This window comes from Erpetoichthys calabaricus, chromosome 15 (genome assembly GCF_900747795.2).
Source record: "Erpetoichthys calabaricus chromosome 15, fErpCal1.3, whole genome shotgun sequence".
NCBI classification, from domain to species: Eukaryota; Metazoa; Chordata; class Cladistia; order Polypteriformes; family Polypteridae; genus Erpetoichthys; species Erpetoichthys calabaricus.
In genome coordinates this window covers 69,535,919-69,551,935 of record NC_041408.2, presented here as the reverse complement: position 1 = coordinate 69,551,935, position 16,017 = coordinate 69,535,919, and the positions used below count along the sequence as shown (strand labels likewise).

General features: G+C 38.1%; 1 protein-coding gene across 1 annotated transcript in view; it reads left to right on the top strand.

Annotated features, from left to right (window-relative positions):
- The first annotated feature begins 213 nt into the window (after nt 1–213).
- Nucleotides 214–16,017, top strand: part of LOC114666054 (muscarinic acetylcholine receptor M3-like) — a 318,723-nt gene continuing 302,919 nt past the window's right edge. The window contains exon 1 of the mRNA XM_028820766.2: nt 214–313. The gene's annotated coding sequence lies outside the window, so the exon portion shown is untranslated. The remainder of the gene's footprint in view (nt 314–16,017) is intronic.

The window sequence follows — 16,017 nt, the reverse complement described above, 5'->3', positions numbered from 1 at the left end:
ATTTTTACATCCAATAGTATAGTCTCTTAACTGTATTACAAGCTCTTAAAATCAGTGATGAGACTAAACTGAGACTGTATCTTGATAATACCTGTGTGCTTACGCATCTATCTTTGTATAATATTTCAGACATAGCAGATTTAATGCAGTGCTTTATTTATTATTTATATTTCATAACTGACATTTTTTTTGTGCTTTTCCTTTTAGCCATGATGCCACAGTCTAAACTTGTAAATGGCTCAGTGAAGAGCAAAGTGATTTGGCTCCACTCATCAGCAGGGTGATTTATTAAGACTTCACACTGAAGAGTTTGGTAGGTGAATTTTTTTTAAAATTCAATTTTTTTTTTTTCGATCAGATCAATGTTATGATTTTCTGAAATTTTGAAATTTATATTATAGTGTGTGCCTTTAAAATATGTGAATGACAGGTACACCTACAAGAGTTTGAAAAACAGAAAATACACCATAGGTAAACTTCTTGTCAGATCAAATAATCAGATAGGCCTTTATGTATTTTTTTATAATTTTGAAAGTTTGTGTACGTATAATATGGATAACTTTTGTACTGGTACTTTGTTGTGTGCTTTATAAGCAAGTGTGGGGAGCTTTGAAATTACGATGAGTCCACGGCGATCAGTCCAGGATAGTCACCTCTGTATGTACTCAGCAAGTGATGGCCCCGTGGTGTCTCACATCCTTGAGTCCTGAAGATCAGCTTTAAATCACAGCTGATAGCTTTTTGTACATTTTAGTGGTACATTTCTGTGAACTACAGTACATGACCTTTACATTCAGATGCGTTGTGTTTGGGCATTTGAAAACACGGCTTGTATGCACAATATGCTTGAATGGGTGCTGAGCATAAAGCAACAGGCAGTTTGCCATTTCTGTATCAGATGATAATCTCACAAAAAATTGATGACTTCTAATGAAAATTATATGTTAACAAACGTATTGGTAATGCAGTGTGGGTCCAGTGTGTCTCTACTTGTAAAATGAATAATCTCAATGTCTCCAAATATCTAGGAATCACTTGTTAATATTTAATTGTTGTTTATACCAGCCACAACTATACAACACCAATGGGAAAATGCTCCAAATGATGTGGACTTTAAAGATTTTTGTTTTTTTTATTTTTTGGCTTTCCTTACCTCTTTATATATATAATGGATGGATGGATATATATATATATATCCATCCATCCATTTTCCAACCCACTGAATCCGAACACAGGGTCACGGGGGTCTGCTGGAGCCAATCCCAGCCCACACAGGGCACAAGGCAGGAACCAATCCTGGGCAGGGTGCCAACCCACCGCAGATATATATATACATATATATATATATATATATATGTACTCAAACACACTTTAATAATAAGATAACAAGAAGAAGACAAATAATACAAATAAATATATTATAAAATAAACAATAATACAAGAATAAACTGTGTTTCACATATATATATATATATATATATATATATATATATACCCGGAAGTGCTGGGGGAAAGAAGACCAGGGACACCCGGAATGCTTCTGCTACACCAGGGAGTGCTGGCTGGCGCTCTTTGGGAGGCACCTGGAGCACATCTGGGTGGGTTTAAAAAGGGCTGCCTCCCTCCATTTGATGGCTGGAGTTGGAAGGAAGAAGGCAAGAGCTCGGGAGGAGAGGAATGAAGGCGGACCTGAAGAAAGGCATTGTGATTGAGAGACCTGGACTTTGGGAAAGTATTGGGTTGTGTGCTGTGTCACTTATAAAATGTATAATAAACGTGTGTTGGGTGTTCAACCTACGGTGTCCACCTGTCTGTGTCCGGGCTGTTCTCCACTATATATATATATATATATATATATATATATATATATATATATACGTGAAACACAGTTTAATTATTTATTTTATAATTATTATTATTGTATTATTTATTTGTATTATTTGTCTTCTTCTTATTATTAAAGTGTGTTTGAGTGTAGCAAGTAGACTATAAGAATGTGTAAAAAATGAAGGCCGGCAATTTGAGCACATACAAGATTGTACGTAAGTGCACTGTGCCTTTGTGACATTCTTTTGAGTTAATAAAGTTAATAAAGCTATTGAGTTAATAAAGCTATTGTAACAATCATAACCTGCATGTCTTTTTACATACAAACAACTGTAAACCTACTTTTGCCCACCCTGTGTGGGTGTATGTACTGTGCATATATATATATATACACACACATATCTTATATATAAACGTCTACGTGTGGAAGTGAGAGGTGGAGTCGGGGTAAGGGCTCCTCCTCCGAGAAAACAGAAAATTCGCTTAGCTGCTAATAACACAAGCGAGGCCAGCACATCAGCAAAACAAAACCTCAGAAGAAAGACAAAGTCCCTTTAACTTTTCAAAAGCAATGTGAGCAAAATGAATTACCTGACATCTCTACATTTCTGTTTTTTTTCTGACGATTTCAATAGTTTCTAGGACCCCAGGCTTTTTACAGCATGGGCCTACACATCTAGTATGTATATATATTGTAGCAGTAGATGCTCGTGTCCACCTCTCGAACCCTCAGGTACCACTCTTCAGACCAGGCGAAAATATAACAACTATTTATTTTGTTGTCGTACCGTGCACAAAGCACACCTTCCACCACACTCATAAACACAATAAACTATTTCTCAATACAATACTCTCTCCTCCTCGCCCAGACACTTGCCACCCTACCTCCCAGCTCAGCTCAGTGTCTGGGCTTACCCATAGTCCTTTTATAGTCCCTGACCCGGAAGTGGCTCCAAGCCAAACCCACAAGTCCGTTTTCCTTCCGGGTCAGGGCAAAGTCCTTTTCTTCATCCCGGGAGCACATCGCTTCTTCCAGTCACGTGACTGGGATGCACTCCCGGGTTATAGGGCACACAAGAGCTTACTAGCCCCCCTACAGCGACTCCTGGCAGCCCCCAAGGTATCCAGCAGGGCTGTGTCAAAACACTACAAAGTCCATGAGGCCCTGCTGGAACTCGGGGCGCAAATATGCTGTCCGGAGGGCTCCTCCTAGCGGCCTGGGGGTGACGACCGGAGTCCATAGCCGGTCGTCTGTCACAATATATATATATATATATATATATATATATATATATATATATTTATATATATATATATACAGTATGTTTAGTGAAGGTCTGTGATGTGTTTGTTTGCATATTTGTAGCAAGAAATCCACAAAGGTAGAAGATGAGTCACGTATCTTAAACTAGATTTTTTTTATTTGTAAACTTTCAACCACTACCAGGAGTCATCATCAGTGGAAAATAATTGCACATTCAGTAATCAAAGGCAATATATAGCAAATGAGGAAGGGGGGAGGTAGGTAGGTGTAAGGTGGGGGGATGGAATAATAAGGTGAGATTTGCACGGAGTTGACCATAAAGTCTTTTTTATTATTTGGTTCTTTTTAAGCCTACTTATGCTGGATTCATGTCCAAATGTTTGTTGATGGCATCTTCATTTGATAGCCACAATTCAGCCAGCTCTCTGCCACTTTTAGTATATACACATATATACAGTATACACTGTATATACATCAAGCAGCCACAACATTAAATCTACCTGCATAATATTGTGTAGGTCTCCCGTGTACCACCAGAACAGCTCTGATTTGTCAAGGCATGGACTCCACAAGTCCTCTGAAGATGTCCTGTGGTATTTGAATCCAAGACAATAGGAGATTGTGAGGTGGGGCCTTCATTGATGGGACTTGTTTTTCCAGCAAATCCCACATATGCTCAATCGGATTGAGATCTGGTGAATTTGTTTGCCTTTTTGGTGCCTTATTTAGGTGCAACTTTTTTGATTATTTTCTTGTGTATTTCATTTTTGTGTGTTTGGAAATATTAAAAGTATTTTGTCCAATTTTGGGCCTGTGCAGGTTTGAATGTTTGCCTTCTGAATTTGGGGTCTGGTATTCTGGGGTGAGGCCTATTTTGGGGTACACTAGTGAGGTCCTGTACTTCTTGTGTATTTTGTGTTCAGCATCCCTATGCTTATGCTGCAGTCCCACAACATGTCACTATGCCTAATAAGACAAGTGGAGAATTTTTCTTTTTGGCAAGCTGCTTTCTGCTTACTTTTGGAATTTAAGAACCAAGGGCTGACTCCAGCAATACAGAAAGCTGCATTGCGTAAGTGAAATAGCTTTATAAACAGTAACTCGGACAATTAAAATTATCTGTGATTAATAATTATGTGAAACAGTGAATAAAGAGATAATGATGCTAGAGGAAGCACACTTGCTGCAGTCTGCTTATGTGAAGTCAGCTTTTTGCTCTCAGCATCTAAACAATGCTTATCTACATACTTTTTGTTTTTCACTCTTAAGGTTTTGCATTTCTTTAAAATTGTTTCAGGGTAGCCAAGCCAGTTTAAGACTACTTAATGTGGTCCTTGGTAATACCACTATTTCCATCAAAGTTAATGGAAAACAAAGTTGCTTTGGTGAGTTGTTTTACTTTAGTGCCTTCAACACCAAATTGCTGCAGACGAATGGGCGCTTCACAACCAAACTCTAATTGTTGTGAAGTTCTCTGGTCCAAGCATGCCTGGCACAAGATCAGCCTTAGTGTCTTTTAATTCTTGTGGCATTAAATAGAAATTAGGGTTAGGGTAATTCATCACTTGTTTCCATAGTTTAACCTTGTTCAAGCAGTTGTGAGCTAGGTAATGATGTACAGTTTATATATTTCACATTCTATGAGCCTGTTTGCTGTTGACATTGCTTTTGTGGTTCTTATCACAAATTATGATAAGTTTGCAAGCAGGGAAATGAGGTAACAGCACATGTCAAAAAGTTCAATCCATAATCTGCAATTAAATGTTCAGAAACCAAAAAAAAAAATAGCTGGTGGACATTAAGTGAAGCACAAATGCACCCGCTGTTATATATCAGTGGCCTGGTGTTGGAGATAGAGATGAATTTCCTGTTCCTTGACTCCACCGCTTCCAGCATTCTATGGTGAGAAGTAGCTTTGAGGCTGTTCCTTCTGAGACATTTAAAGAAGTTTGGAGTGTTACAGGTCTCAGCTATTTTCTTACAATCCATTACTGAAAGTGTTTTAACCTTTCCCACCACAGTTTGGTAGCAGAGTCTGACAGCCAGGGACAAGAAGCACCTAAAGAGAGTGGGATACAGTATGCACAACTTCTAATCTCATTGTCACCTCACGATTGTGGATTCATTCTGCTCTTCCAGACTGTCACAGAAATTCAATAAGATCTTACCTGACCTGTCATACCACATTAACCCCTCTGCTTACTTTCTTTTTATCTTTAGAATGGCTTAGATCCATCAAGACCAGATTTTTCAGATTTTATAAAATAAACTTCACAAGCTGTGAGATGTGTGAACTTAACATCTTCACCTTACAACCTAATGAATGTCCAAGTGTGTTTCAAAAAGAATACAGAGACCTAGTTGAAAACTTGTTAAGGGCAAATTTTGCACAAATGTGAGAACATTTTTCTTCACAGAAAAAAAGAAACATAGACATATCTCTCTATTATAAAAAAAAGTCCTGCAGAGAAACAGTAGGGCGACGAGACGTGATCTTCACATTACGATCATGGAAGACACTTAAAAGACCTGCGAGACTAAAGAGATTGGCCACGGAGCGTCTCACGGGGACCTTAAACATGAGACTTTGTGCCAAGAGATTGACCTAGGACTGTCTCGCTGGGACGTAGAACATGAGATTCTTGCAAGACATGCCCTAATTACAACCAAATAAGACCACAGTCATCAAAACTCTCAGTCGTGTTTTGGCTTTGAGCACACGCAGATCCAGGGCTCTGAGTGCATATAAAGCATATAAGGACAATATGTTATAGATGAAATGTAGACGACTAAGCGAAGAAGAAAGCAGCACAGAGAAAAGAGACTCAAAAGCATTGGAGAGACAAAAAAGAAAAAGAATAATCTAGGTGCAAATTCAGAAAATAAGGAAAGTAATTATCAGCCCGGAACAAGTGGAATTGGAAAAAAAGAACTTCCAATCCCGATGATGGCGCTATACACGTGCAGAGCAGGTTAGAGAGTATGAATGGAATGGAAAATCGAAAGGCTCAAAAAAAAAAAGTTTGGTGCGATGCACATGTGGAGAAAGTTAAAGAATATGAAAGTAGGAAAATTAGAAAGTGTAAAAAAAAAGAAAGTAAAGATTGCAGTAGCGCAAACAAACGGAAATAATTACTCGAAAAGGGAAAATAATCACCATGGACCAGGTGTCATTGAAACAAAAGAAATAAATAAAAGAGTAGAAAACAAAGTAAAACATCATAAAGAGGTTAAAAAAAGGGGCCAAACACATGCAGAGCAGGTTAGCGATAATGAAAACTCGGATTCAAAAGCCTCAAAAAAAAACATAGGCATGAAACACATGCAGAGCAAGATACAGAATATGAAAGCAGAAAAAAAACGACAGTGTCAAAAAAGAAAGTAAACATCGCATTAGCGCAAATAAATAAATAATTACTCTGAGAAATAACGAAAAGGCAAATAGAGATCGAATATATGGACATAGGTGATATGTCAGAAGTATGTAAATATTGTAAGGCTTTGAAGTTTAAGTCAAGAGAATTTCAAAAACGGAGTTTACCTCACATGCATTTATTGGTTACTTTGCAAAAAAAATTATTAACCGCTGATGATGTCGATCGTTTTGTCTGTGCTGAAATTCCAAACAGAGAAACCTATCCTGAATTATGGTACAAAGTCATTAAACACACGTCTCACGGACCTCATTAAAAAGATTCGGCACACTGGGACTCGAAAGATTAAAAATATTGTTTTTACAGAAGTTCAGAAATAAAAGTGAAACTAATGAAATAGCAACAATTCAAAGAAAAAAAAAAATCTTAAAAGTGTGTATCCAGAAAAACAAAAATGGGGTTTGGCAAGCAAAGCAAGCAGGGGGCGAAGCCCTCTAATGGAATAAGTTATCAAGTACTGTAGTGGATAATAGGAACCTGAGGTTCACCAGATCTCAACTTGTTGATATCTTGGAGAAATAGGTGGATAGGATTAGTAGACTTGTTGGGTTGAATGGTTTGTTCTTGTCAAAATCGGTCTAAAATTTTCGTTTGGGTCATTGTGGGAGTGATGCTTACTGCTATCCTCATTATGTGTGTTTGTACTAATATTTAAAATCAGTTTCACCAATCAAATCCCATGCAATTGAAAGTGTTATGACATTAAACTACTTATTTATATATAGCAGTTGGTGTTCATGTTTGTTTTCACTTTCTTCTCTGCAGAGTTGAATGAATCTAAAAGTGTGAGAAAACTGTCCTCATTTATGAATCTTATTAAAGTGTGAGTGTAATTTCTTCCATTTGTTCACTGAATTCTTATAAAACCTTAGCAGAATTTTGTGAACACCTCAAATAGTCTTAGTGTGCCCATTAACATGAAGTATATCCAAAGTTTTCACTACAGCTTCAACTTTTTAGTGGTTTCAAATGACCTACGGCATTTAATAAGAAGTATATCGATTGTTTGAAGAGATTTGGAGTTTTTGATTTTTTTGTGTGTGTGTGTTGAAAAAAGTCCGTTCATGAAGACTAACAACATACTACTGTATTTATGGCCATGAAAGCAGACTGACAGAGACAGTCCACAAAGTTTCGAGTGCCACTCTAGTAACCCCTTTTAATATTGCAAACAAAAAGGACAACTGGCAAATGGATCAAACAAAAGTAACAACTATAATCAGCAAAACAACAAATGATTGCAAGCTCTGTCCTTCTCAGGTGTTTCATGCCACCTTCCAGGAGCAGACTGACTTTATAATGCTGGGACAGAAAGGGGCGGAGCCTCCTCTTGGAATCAGGGCGAGGTTAGATATCCTCTTTTGCCATTTTTTTCTTGGCTGCTGAGGAGGAAGGAGAAGGTAATGTTAGCGTCAACACTCCCTCTCTTCCTGAGTTGGAACTGCTTACCTCGCCAGATCCAGGAATGTGGTGCCCATGACACCAGCTAAAAGAGCAGAAACTGACATGCCACACATACATTTAGTCATTAATGTTTTGAATATGCATAAAACTGAAAATTGTAAAATTAAAATTAGTCCATGGACTTCTGCCTCATGATATCTTATATTAGGGTTAATGTGCTTTAAATTGCTATGCGTTCTGCAAGTTGATTTGAAAAGGGAACAATAAGATATTCTAGATTCTGTCCTTCTTACCATCCCACAGTTATCATCAAACATTCATTCAGCTTTGTGGTTCTTACTCTCTGAAACTCAAATCCTATGTCTATTTGTGAGACTTCATCTGTCTTGCCTTTCATATCCATACTTAATGCCCATCTGGTATATCTGTCTCTTTTGTCAGTAGCCATGCTAGGTTTGAGTAGTTCCTTTAGATACTTGCTATTTAAAATCCATCAGATTTACAACTCAGGATCTTTTATATGTTTGATTATGACATGCTCCTATATATCTTCTGAATTTGTTTTTGATGTTCAGTATTTTCATTTGATACTTGTCCTTATAAGATGCCTTGTTATTGTGCATACTGCTGTGGTATTATTTGAAAAATCGGTAAATAGGAAAGACACTGCATTATATAGGAAAGAGCCTTGTAAAACTAGATATGAAAAGAACTATATTTGATAGATAGCTAGATAGATAGACACACTATATAGTTAAACGTTTGTGTACACCTGATACTTGGACTGTATAAGCTTGTTGGGCATCCCTTTCCAAAACCATGGGCATTAATATGGAGTTGTCCCTCTCTTTATGGCTGTAACAGACTTCACTTTTCTATGAAGGCTTTTAACAAGAACTTGCAATATGTATTTGGGAATTTGTGCCCATTCTGCCAAATTCTGCCATTTGTGAAGTCAGGACATTGATAGTCATGACTGAGGATGCACTCGGCAATGAGGATGCAAACACACAACAAGAGATGATGGAAAAGTGCTTTGTGCTTTCATTCTCAAACATGAAAGTGTCACAAAATAAAAGTGCATTTCAAATTCATCTTAAGTAAGTCAAAAAGTAAATCCATGAATAATCTCAATAAAACAGTATTCTGTGTGGAAGTTAAAAAGCAACACATAAATAATCCATAAATCCAAGGATAAAACCAGGGTCAGACTTGTCATTAAAACTCCTTGGCCAGTCCTCTTTCCCACTCTCGTCTCGCCCTAATCACCCTACTTCTAGATCTGCTTAGCAGGGCTCAGACCTGGCGAAAGCAGTCATCGAAATCCTGTCCTGACTACCATAAATCACCATCAGCCTGAATGTACTGAGCATGACTCTGTCTTCCCAATGACATGATGTCTTCTGGATCCCTCAGAGCACCTTCTCAACTCCTGTCCTGGTCACCATCCGTTGGCATCTACCAAGATGCACTGACCTCAACTCTGTCTTCCCTACACCAATTTCACCACGAGTGGGATCCCTAGGATCCCCACAATTGTTCCTGCTCTCCACAGTGAATCAGAAGCAATTCAGTTCTCCCAGATCAGCCGGTTTCCATGTCACCACCCTGGAATCACTTGGCCAGGGTACTATTTGTGCTTACACCCCCTTAGCCTTAGCACACTGTTTTGAGTTAACACTACTACAGACCCCTAAATACACTTTATCACAAATCTGGCTCATTATCAGTGTTCCAGTTCATCCCAAAGTTGTTCAATAAGCTTGAGGTCTGGGCTTTTTTCGGGTCATTCAAGTTTCTCCATGTCTTTATGGACTTGGATTTTGTGCCCAAACCCACAGTTATGCTAGAACAGAAAGAAGCCTTCCCCAAACAGTTGCAACAAAATTGGGACTGCACAATTGTCTACGTTGTCTTTGTATGATATAGCATTAACAGTACCCTTCACTGGAACCAAGGAGGGAGCCCTGAAAATCAGCCCCAGATCATTATGACTCCTCCTCCAAACTTTACAGTGGGCACTATGCAGTCCACAAGATAACATTTGTCCTGGCATCTGCCAAATCCAGATTCATCCATCAGGCAGCCAGATAATGAAGTGTAATTCATCACTCCTGAGAACACGTTTCCACTGCTCCCGAGTCCAAAGGTGACATGCTTTACATCTGTTTAGCTGAGGCTTGGCATTCTCCATAGTGATCCTGGACTTGTGTGCAGCTGCTTGGCCAAGGAAACCCACTTCATTAAGCTCCTGACACACAGTTCTTGTGCTGATGTTGCTTCCAGGGGCAGTTGTAAGTGAATCAACACAGGACAGACAATTTTCACAGTCTACGATCTTCAGCATTCTGCAGCCCCGTTCTGTGGGTTTTCGTGACTGAGCTCTTGTTGCTCCTCGATGCTTCCACCTCTCAATTAACAGCACTTACAGATGTCCAGGGAAGATTAAGCAGGGCAAAAATTTCACATGTTGACTTGTGGCAAAGGTGACATCTTATGACAGTGCTGCGTTTAAAGTCTCTGAGCTCTTCAGTATGACCCACTGTACTGACAACACTTGTCAATAAAGACTGTATTGTTGTGAGCTTGATTTTATGCACATGTTAACAATGAGGGCAGCTGAAACAAATCAACTCGATAATTTGGAGTGCTGTCCACATACGATTGGCAATATTGTGTAGACAGACAGATGCTCATTTATCAACTTTATTGATTGAATTAAGAAAGAAATGAGCATCTGATGAAAACATCTGCACTTCAACTACAACAGAGGAGATGCGAATGAAAAGCACAAATGTGGTCAAAACCTTCCATAAATAATCAGAAAACGTCATCAATAGTAAATTATAATATATGGATATTATATACTACCATATACCTGTACATATACACTGTAGTATATGCATAGTAAGTCCATTATTGAATGGACATGTAAGACAATAAATATATTTTAGTTCCTACAAGATCAGAAATATTTCATTTTTTGCCAATTGTTTGCTCTTGCAATATTGTATAGTTAAAATGTGTGCCAACAATGGGGGGAAAACTGCAGCACTCATTCCTTGATGCCTACAACCTTTACTGAGCTAAAAAAAGTCTTCCCAGAATCCTGCTGTGTTATAGCCTTCATTGATGAGGGCTTTTTTTATATTGAAGGACAGGCCAACAGGTGGCCAGGCAGGATGCCCTTTGTGTTCCTCCTTATTTAATGAAAGATTTCACCCCCTGTGATCCTGTCATCTTAAAGGTGGTAGAGAAGTAAGACTTCAAATGGCAGGCCAAGAGCATTTAAGATGTGGGTAGCTGTGGGAAGAATAATTATTTTTGGTCTCCATGAACAAGCTGTTGGACTGACTGGTCTGTTTACTACATGCAGCCTGGGTATTTGCTGTGTGAATGTGAAGGGGGTCATTTTACTGTACTTATTTTGTAACCAGTCAAATATTATATTATGTGTACTAAATTATCTGAATTACAAGTTTAGAGCATTGTCCCTTACAGTGTATGCTTCTTGTTTCAGAACCAAATCTACACAGATGTTAAATGTCTAACATTAAAGTAAAATATGCTTTTGAAGATGTATTCTCAGCTAGTCAACATATAGCAGGACCATGAACAGTCTCCCTCATACAGCACTGTCCAAAGATGGGCTCAAAAATGCTCTCATGGAAGGATGCCTCATAAAAATTATTCAAGGTTTGCACGAGATACTTAAGGAAAATACATAATGTGAACAAGATTATATAATTTCTAATCAAATGTAACTTCTTATGTTTCATTTGTCTCAAGTTTTTTTTAGTGCCAGGAAAGTTAGAGTCACAAAGTATATACATTTTTTTTGTTTTCTGATCTTCTCATCTTTTTGATATAAGAAGGTGGTTATGCATTTCCTAATACAAATTACTGGGGACCTGAAACCTAGAACATATGAAATTTGATTAACGAGACCATTCAGTCCATCAAGCTTATTTGTTTAGCTAATAGCTAAGCTGTTCCAATGTCTCCTCCAGGTACTTCTTAAAGAATATCAAGGTTTCTGCTTCAAGTACATGTCTCGGTAGTTTATTTCAGATTCCCACAACTTTTTACATAATGAGATGCTTCCTGGCTGCAGTCCTAAATGCACTACCTTTAATTTCCACTGGTGTTCTCATGTGCGCAATTCACCATTACACTAAGAGAATTCTGATGGATCTGCTGTATTGATGCCTTTGAGGATTTTGAAGACCTGAATCAGCGTTCCCTGCTTGAAACTGAACAGGTTTAATTCTCTGAGTCTGTCAGAATATGACAAGTCCAGGGATGTGCTTGGTTGCTCTCCTCTGCACAACTTCAAGTGTTGTTAATAGTGGTCACCTAAACTGCACATAAGACCCCTGATGTGCTCTCACTAGTGCATTATATAAGGGGGAGTCAAGTAAAGTTAGAAAATGGGATTTATCAGAAAATGGAATGAACCTTAACAAAACTGATAAAGTCATTTCTCAGTGTCGTCTCCACCCTTCTCAATGCACTTGCGCCACCTGCCTGGAAGTGCATGGATTCCAGCAGAATAAAAGGTTTTGTCTTGTCCTCGCAACCACTCACAACTACTCAGGTAGTATGCAAATACAAACTTTATGAAGTACTTAAAACATAACAAGTACACATAAAGACACAGATTTGTATAAACAGACAGGAACACCAAGTAGTTTAAAACAGATTAACACAAATGGAACCCAACAGCAGGAGTCCATTAACTTTATCATTGAACTATAGTCAGTTGACAACTTCATTATCCTGAAAAGGAACTGAAGCCCAACAATACCAGCATCAGTTGTATTGTCACATTGACTTGATATATAAATCAAGAACATAGTGAAGATATAACTGCTATCTGTAAATAAGATCCTAAACCATATTGGCCAATGAATAGCAATAACTATATGTACCATAGCATAACATTTTCAAATCTGACTAATTCAGTTCATGGATGCAGGGAGGTGAAGCTATCCCAGAACAAGGCAGCAATCAGAGGAATAGAGGGTGCAACCCATGACAGGGCCTACTCATGCACACTCACACATGACCAGTTTGGAATCACCAGCTAGCCTAATATATAAGTCATTGGGATGTGGAAGGGAAAACCAGCCTTTAAAATCTATGAACTGATAACCCATTTTGCATCACAGTATTTGCACTATGTTGCATTCATTATGGTGTTTTTATTGATTATATAACATGCTCATATACATTTCATGGTCTCTCAAGAAAATCACTATACGGTATGTGTATCTTTATCATAAAAAATTTATCACAAACACGGACTGCCTCAAATCCCACAAGTCTGCATCACTTTGTGGTAGACTATAAAGAAAATCAATGTGGTATTTTGGGTCACACTGCTGGTGAACTTCTTTTTAGAGGTCTTTTCATATATAAAATATAAAAAGGTTAAGTCTACCAGTCTCTTCTGCTGTGTAGAGGTTCATAAATGTGCTGAGAAAATGCAAGATACAAATTAATCTGTTCATTTTCACAGTCTATTCTATTTCCATTATAATGTAGAGTTTCTGGAGTATATCCTGACACGAAACATCTCTACACGGGAAAGCAGTTTGTCTATTTAGGATCACCATATAATCTTTATATACCTGGGATGTACAAGGAAACTTGAGAATCCAGAGAGAAGCCCCATAGTAGAACATAGAAACGCCCAACAATAGTGATGATCAAGCTGGGAAAGTAACCCGGAACCTCGGACATGTAAGGAAAGCAGGGCATAACACCACACAAGGAATATGGGCCAAATAAAATATTTCAGTTTTTTAATTTTATTTTATTTATTGTTTTTCATTGCTATATTGGTGTTTTATAATAACTATTTTAAAATAGTTAATTTTTGTATTTTAATAGAATTTAAAAGAGTTAACATACACAATGGGTGAATTCATGGAAGGAATTATCAAGGAAAGGATTGTGCATCACATGGCAAGAAAAGGAGTGTTAGAAAATAATTAGCGCTTCACTAATATGCTGGAATTCTATGAGTAAGCAACAAAATAATATGAGCAAAGAGAGATTATTTATCTTAATTTTAGAAGGCGTTTGATAAGGACCCACTTGAGAGGTTGGGCATCACACTAAAAGACATGGCAGTTCAGGGCATGGTCTGTAGGTGGGTACAATATTGGAAGCAAAAGGTTAAGGTCCGAGGAGCCTTATCAGAAATAGTTGATGTTAAGAGTTGTGTCCAGCAGGGGTCAGTGCTCTTGTGTTTATATATATAAATGACCTGTATAGGATTATAAATAAAAATCATTTTTAAGTTTGAAGATGATGCCAAACAAGTTGGACTGTCAGATAATACTTGAATCATTGCAGTGGGACGTGGACAGCATTCAGGGTAGGATGGATTTGTGACAGATGAGATTTATTGTAAGTAAATGTAGGATACTGTGTGTAGGGTTAACATTAGTTCCGGTGCCGCCGAGAGTGGCAGCCTTTTCAGCAGCTCCGTGTATGACTGTATGTGTATGTGTACTTTTCTACTTTTATTTTTCTATTTTTATTTATTGATCACTTGTGAATTTCCCCTTGGGATTAATAAAGTATCTATCTATCTATCTATCTATCTATCTATCTATCTATCTATCTATCTATCTATCTATCTATCTATCTATCTATCTATCTATTAGATATGAATCTACAATAGAAGGTCTGAAACTGGAAAGTACCCCTAATGAGAAGTATTGAGGAATCATAGTGGACTCATGACTATGAACATCCAGACAGCCATTAGGTTATACATGTATAGTGCCCTAATGTTTAGAGTACAAGTCAATGGTTATGCTTAAGCATTGTAACACACTGGGGAGGCTGCACCTGGAGTACTGTGTGCAGTTTTGGTCTTCAGCCTACAAAAAAGACATAACAGTGCTAGTAAAAGTCATGATTTGAAGACTGCAGAGTATGGAGGAGAGATTGAAGGAGTTCAACCTTCTCAGGTTATGCAAATAGAGAATAAGAGGTGACATGATCAGAGTGTTTAAAGTTCTAAAAAGGAACTGGTAAAGTGGATCCAGGCTGTTACTTTAAACTAAGAGGATGTGTCAGACATGACAGCCTTCATGGTTACAATCCAGCAAGAAATTACCGAAATTCTGGATTCCAATTGAACCCGAAAAGAATAAATTCTTGACCAATGAGAGCAGAGACATTGATAGAGAGGCAGTGTGGATGATGGATGAGACAGCTAACAATAAGAACAGGGTCACCATTTGAAAACCTTTGCTTTTTTTCTTTTACCCATTCTACAAGTATCAGCTACACCAAGGAACTGGTTTGACTTTTGCTGAATCAAAGAGCCTCTACTTCGGGTCTCCATTCAGGGATTGGATGTAGAGGTGGTGCACTCCTACAAGTACTTGGGGGTCCACATCAGTGACATGTTGGACTGGTCTTGTAACACAGAAGAAATATATAAGAAAGGGCAGAGCAGGCTCTTTTTTTTTAAGAGACTGCATTCCTTTAATGTGAGTAATGATACCCTTCACGTCCTTCTAAACCTCTGTGATGGCCAGTGTGATTTGCTGTGCTGTGGTGTGCTGGGCTGGTAACATCACTTCAAGAGAGGCCCACCAAATCAATAAGCCAATTAAAAGAGCAGATTCAGTTATAGGACATACCCTGGACCCCCTGGAGGTGGTAGCAAAGGAGAGTATTAAAATAAAACTGAGTGCCCTTATGAACAATGCAGCATATCCTCTCTATAACACACTAACACTGATGACTTTCTGCCAAAGAATCGTTCAGCAGAAGTGTATCAAGAAACACCACGGGAGCTCCTTTATACCAACAGCAATACACCTGCCTAATGCCACATGGTGACTGGAACTGGCAAGTCAGAAGTTTTCCTTTCTTTTTAATTTTCTTTCTTTCGAGTCATTCTGGTGTGTGTGTAGTGAGAGATAAGACTGACCACGACAAAGAGTTGGGGCACCACCCGCTGACTCATTATAATTGAAAAGCAGCAGATGACAAAAATGAGCAGTAATTGCAAAAAAAAACATCTTTTCGGACAGGAGTTCCACGGTAAACTGATTTCAA